Raw genomic sequence first — 5,684 nt, forward strand, 5'->3', positions numbered from 1 at the left:
TTCATTGCATCTATTATTTAGGGCTCCAAGTAACACATATTCTACTATTCTATTAAATCATTTATGAAAGACAGACTTTTGACATGCATTTCTGACAACATTAATGGCTGTCAAATGCTTGATTGCATATCTGTATGTGGAGGATTAGCATTGGCCTTTTTCTGAAAAGATGATACACAGAAAGTAATTTAAAGCATCTGTGTTCTTGTTTCTTGATGGGGAACTATTTTCGTTCTTTGGATTGGAATTTAAAATGGGTTAAGTCCAATGGTGAGATTCCAAAGCACCATCCGATTACCATCCCTGATGAATTACTACTGCAGAGCACAGACCCACACTAAAACCATCTCCCACCCACACACACACACTGAAAACCAAACTCAGCTCTTAGCTAATTATCGGAACCTCTACCACTGCAGCGAGCAGGGCCGTGACTGCAGACGTCACTCAGTCATGTTACAGTAATAACAGATATTAATAAAATAATAATAAAAAAGCACAGGCGGCTTTGAAATTAAAATATTTTTTGAAGGAGCTCAATTTTAAATTAATTATGGGTTTGAGGGCTCATTAATATGGACCTGAGGAATTATTGGTACATCGCCCCTTTTCGGGCGCCGGTCTATCATTAGGAACAGTGTCAGATCTGTTTTGGCTGGGGGTGCTGTAAAAGAGAGTGCAAGGACTTATCTGCTCAGCTGTAAAATGATTTTCTGTCTCTTCGAGCGATGTGGAGAGATATCAATGATCTGAGAGTAATTAAGATATGGGCCCACATCACACAAGGAGGCCTTTGCCCCTGCAAGACGAGCTGATAAAATTGAACGTGAAATAATCTAGTTTTAAGTCAGACTTTGATTAATTACAAAAACACTCAAAGAACCATCGAGACTCCTCTTAATTGAACTGCCATCCGATAGAGGCTAGCTCTGTACTGATGACCTGGTCACCTCTGCTATATCTTTTTAATATGCGCTTTTTTTCTTTCAGGCATGTTTCATGTCCGATGGTTCGTGTGGATTCTCCACAACACCAAATAGGCCTATATCATGAATGTCAAATCAAGTTATTTCCCGAAAGGATTATTCTTCCCCAGCCACATTAACAAGGTATCAGCCATGTGACTAAGATACAGAGCTTCACAGGTCATTGTCATTCCATCTTCTGTTTGGTTATTATAGATGCAATGGATGTAGGCTGGTTCATGTTTGAAAGGATTTCACAGAACAAATAATGGGCTTGCCATCATAGTGTCAGTCATAGTGTCACGTGTGAACAGGAGTGATTCTTGTGTGTTTGAGCTTAGCAACAGTCGGGTTTCTGTTCTGTTGTACTGTATATTTTCTTTATGTTCCTATGTTCCTGTATGTTCCTGCTCTACTCTGTTTTTCACTGGGTCTTAGACAGTGGATGTTGGTCCAGTGACAATCTGATGAGGTTTACCATTTAGTACTGGTCATGACTGATTTGATCATTTCTCATAAGGGAATGCTTACAAGAGAGAGAGTGAAAGAGAGAAGGGAAGATCTTTAATAAGAGGATTGGCTGCATACATGGATTCGTGATGATATTTCTTGCAGAACAAACAAGATAGAAATCACACAGAGGAAAACATTGATCTGTCCTGAGCCCATTATAGTATATCCAGTTTTCTTCCAAGTTTCCCTCCCCCAAATCTTCTGCATTCAATCAGCGTGTTTTATAAAGTTTGGTTGGTAGCAAATCGATTTGTCGAGTCCCTTCTTTCTCATCTTTTTCTTTGTCTTTCTGATCGATGGGACCGTTGTGTGTGAATGTCAGCATTTATGTGTGTGTATGCATGTGGTGCTTGTGTGCATATGTGTGTGTGCATGTATGTATGTGTGTGTGAGCGCATGTGCGTGTGTATGTTGCCAGTTCTGTTGCCATCTGGCCTGGGAGCGCAGGGGCCACATGGTGGGACAGCAAATGTCACCGGACAGCCAAGGCCATGCCAAGACCCAGCAAATAACGTCACACAAGGAGCCCGCAAACCACAGTCCCCAACCGACCCAACCCAAACTGCCCTGTCACCAGTGCCAGTCTTCCTCTTTAAGTACACTGGGGATTTAGAGATTTGATAAGAGGCCCATTTTCTAAATACTTCCAACATAGATGGCCAAGACTTGGGGATATTTGTGAACTATTCCCTCAGTATAGGAAATCAAAAGGGCAAAGAAATGTGGACCAAGAGAAACTGGTTTACGTTTTTATCTGAAGTAAAAGTCGGTGACATTTAAGTGTCAGTTAACCTGAAGGACAAAGTTATTGTGAACAATGATTAAAGAGCTACGTCTGTACTTATCTTACACAACAAAGCAGATAGCATCATTTTTTTCACCTGGACTCTAATCCCACAAGTTTTGCTTAATCACTGTCTGAATTATCCTTCCCAAATGTTAGGACAAAGTCAAACTCATATCAATGTCCCGGCTCATCTGTCCTCCATCCCATCCAGACCCCTGTGACTAATCTCTGCCTTTTCTTAGTCATTACTTAGACTTTCGGGAAGCAGCCAGAGTCTAAAGCTTTGGAAACCTGCCATAACTGAGATTGAGGACAGAGAAGAAGAAAAAAACGAAATTTCAATTTGTGATACGGTTGCCCAGATGGTGCAAACCTGTTAAAAACCTTGTGTTTAGATGTTTAGATAGCATCTGTTCTGTGCCTGGGTGGCGGTGAGCGTGCTAGCGAGATGAAGGAGGTAAACGACGAGACCATGTCCTTGCTAGGGTATTACACTGTTTCCATTGGTGTTGCGCATGAGGATAAAAGTCTATCTTTGTTTTTTTTATTGCTGTATTTGAAAGAACACATCTGCCTTTTCTGTTGAGCACACAAGGCCAGTGTAGAAATCACAGAGGAAACAGAAGATTTGTAGGTGGCATTAACTTTATTTGGAGCCACATAAAAAAAATCTCCATGACATGGAAGTCAATGGATTGACTTGGAGTTCAGTGGACTTCCTAATGCCTTTTATTGCCATTGTTGCTAGCTGTTCTCTAAACAACTCAGCTTCCCATATACTGTATGAGAAAGTAACAATCCCTGAATCAATCTTTGATGGTAAATCCATGTATGAGCAAAGACATGTAATGACACATGGCACATGCCGTAGTTTTGGGAAAATCCTATGATCCTTTTCAACATCAGAGGGTTACCCACATCCCTAAACACTCATCCACAGACAGATGAAACTATGCCAGTACACAATACTGTAGGCATAAACACTCAAAGAGACACACACTTACCATCTCCTTTCAATCCTCCCATTCCTCCTCACCAGATGACAGGAACTCCTTTTTTTCTCAGAGGCAGTTGTTAAATTAAGGATTATTTTTTCTGCAGTGACAGGGATAAACCTAGTCAATGTCCTGGAGCAAAAACATTCTTCTCCTACACACCTTGCAACTTCCAATCCTACACACACACACACGGTTGTCCATATACATGCTATCCGGTGTGTGTACTGTAAGTAGGCAAGCACAGACAGATTCTGTAGATACAGACACACATACTCTTCATCAAAATGCAATAAGTTACCAAGGGTACCTATGCTACTTTACACAGCCAAAAGGGGTCAATAACTCATTAGCGATAAGGACACTGTGGCCGGAGGCATGTGACGTGTTGGGAGTGGCAGCAGTGGGTCATCTACCTGGAACAAGTCATTGTACCCAGATATCAAAGGGACACAGCTTCATTAGGAGCACTAGTGCAGTGTCAGTTAGATGCCTTTATAGTTAGATGTCATAAAGCACGTTTGGCTGTTTCCAGTCCTGCGCTATAGCATCATCTCAGTCTCTGTGAAACACCAACTGTCCACGGACATGCACCTCATTCTCATTCAACACATCATCTCAAAGTTTCACAGTGAACATAAATCTCCTGATAGGGTTCTAGAGGACTTAAAGGTAAGGCTTAGCATGTTTGCATTTTCAAGATAGGACTAGGCAGCAAGAATAAAGTACCGATGTTTGGGATAGGAGCTTCACTACATGGAATAGCTTGGAAACGTCACAAAGACAAACACCACCTCAGCACAGCTGCCATCTTGTTGACCTGATTCTAATGGACACTGGCCTCCACCTCTCTTTTGACAAGCTGTGGCATGTCTCCAATGAAGGGCCTCATCTGTTTAATCATCTCAATCATTGAGCTGGACTAAACTAAATATAGATGAGAAAAACAGGACACGCGGCAGGCAGGCGGCGGTCTTCACTGTATCATTGTAGTCCACCCCACTAAGCAGACAGTAATGTAAAGTATAAATGTATATAATCCAATCATTGTCAAACCCTGTTACAGGCGCCTGTTTCCTAGATGTGGATGTGTCAGAACTACAGGGTTGACTGAATACTCGTGTATATGTGTGTATGTATGAGCATGTGTCTGTGTAGAAAGCCTGGATACACAACTACTGTACCATAGTAATTTGTATGGGGACATACTGTTATGGTCCCGATGATTAACTTTGACCCGTTTGTGTTATAACAAAGGCGCTAGAGAGGGGAGACGAGGATGACCAGTCCCTAGGTTTGATCCTCATTACACAACCTAATCCTGGAGGATTCAAGGTTGCTTCCGTGCTTCAAGATTACATTTCTGGCAGGCAATGAGATAATATGATATCCCCCAACATGGACTTGGCACTGAAAGGGCCTTTAAAGGTGAATTATTCAGAAGTCATACTAGGTTATGTACAAAGTCTATAGTTTTTCTATGACAGATGGTTCTTTGGATATATTTTTTTCTTGTCATATGGCGATGACAAGGCGGGGTTTGATCATTTACAAATGTGAAGAGTTAAGTCCGTAATTACAAGGAGAAGGTGATTACATCAAACATTTACCTCCATGTCATAGCACCTCTCATTCGAGAAGTGCAGCGTGTAGAACGCATCCAAACGACCTTGGACACTCCTTCAATCAGCTGCAATGCTAGCGTTGTAAATATAGCTACGTATCCTGTCATGCCTGTCGAAACAGAGCGCTTTCCGTGGTACTGGAGAGAAAGAAAAAAATGGTCAGCGCCAAGATTTGTGACCGGAAATCCCGTAAAGGCCTTCAGTACTTCGAACTAGAAGTCTAAAAGATTACTTCAGATTAGCAGTCTAAGTGCTAATTGCATGAAAATAATGTTGACGTTATACAGTCCACATAGTACAAGAAACAACCATAGGCTACTGCATGGTTATTTTTGTGATTCCCATTGACCTTTCCAACTAGGCTACATCCAGCTGGCTTTAGGCTGCTGGATTGAGAGGGCTATAATTGTTGTACTGTATTACATGTAATACTTAGGCGTTACATTTGAAGTCCAAATTAACCAATTGCCGAGCCTAATGCTCATAAATTGACGCTGAAAATTGCCTGCGCCAATTAGCTTGTCATGTTTTCATGAAGTGGGAATGTCTAAAAATCACCCTCTGCAACCTTATGGTAATTCTCACCAAAGGCTATATGCACCACATATAGCCGAAGCCCAACCCTGGTGTGAATACCTTTCCTGCCTAACAAATGTCAAACAATAAGTCAAAAAATTATAATAACCTACAAGTCCTTCAGGACTTCTACAGTGTAGATGTAACTTCCGCACTGAAGGCAGGAGATGATGCCTACTTATCTGGCTTTCGTTTCGCACTGAAACATTTCTATCATACTATA

This window comes from Osmerus eperlanus, chromosome 5 (genome assembly GCF_963692335.1).
Source record: "Osmerus eperlanus chromosome 5, fOsmEpe2.1, whole genome shotgun sequence".
Classification (NCBI taxonomy): domain Eukaryota; kingdom Metazoa; phylum Chordata; class Actinopteri; order Osmeriformes; family Osmeridae; genus Osmerus; species Osmerus eperlanus.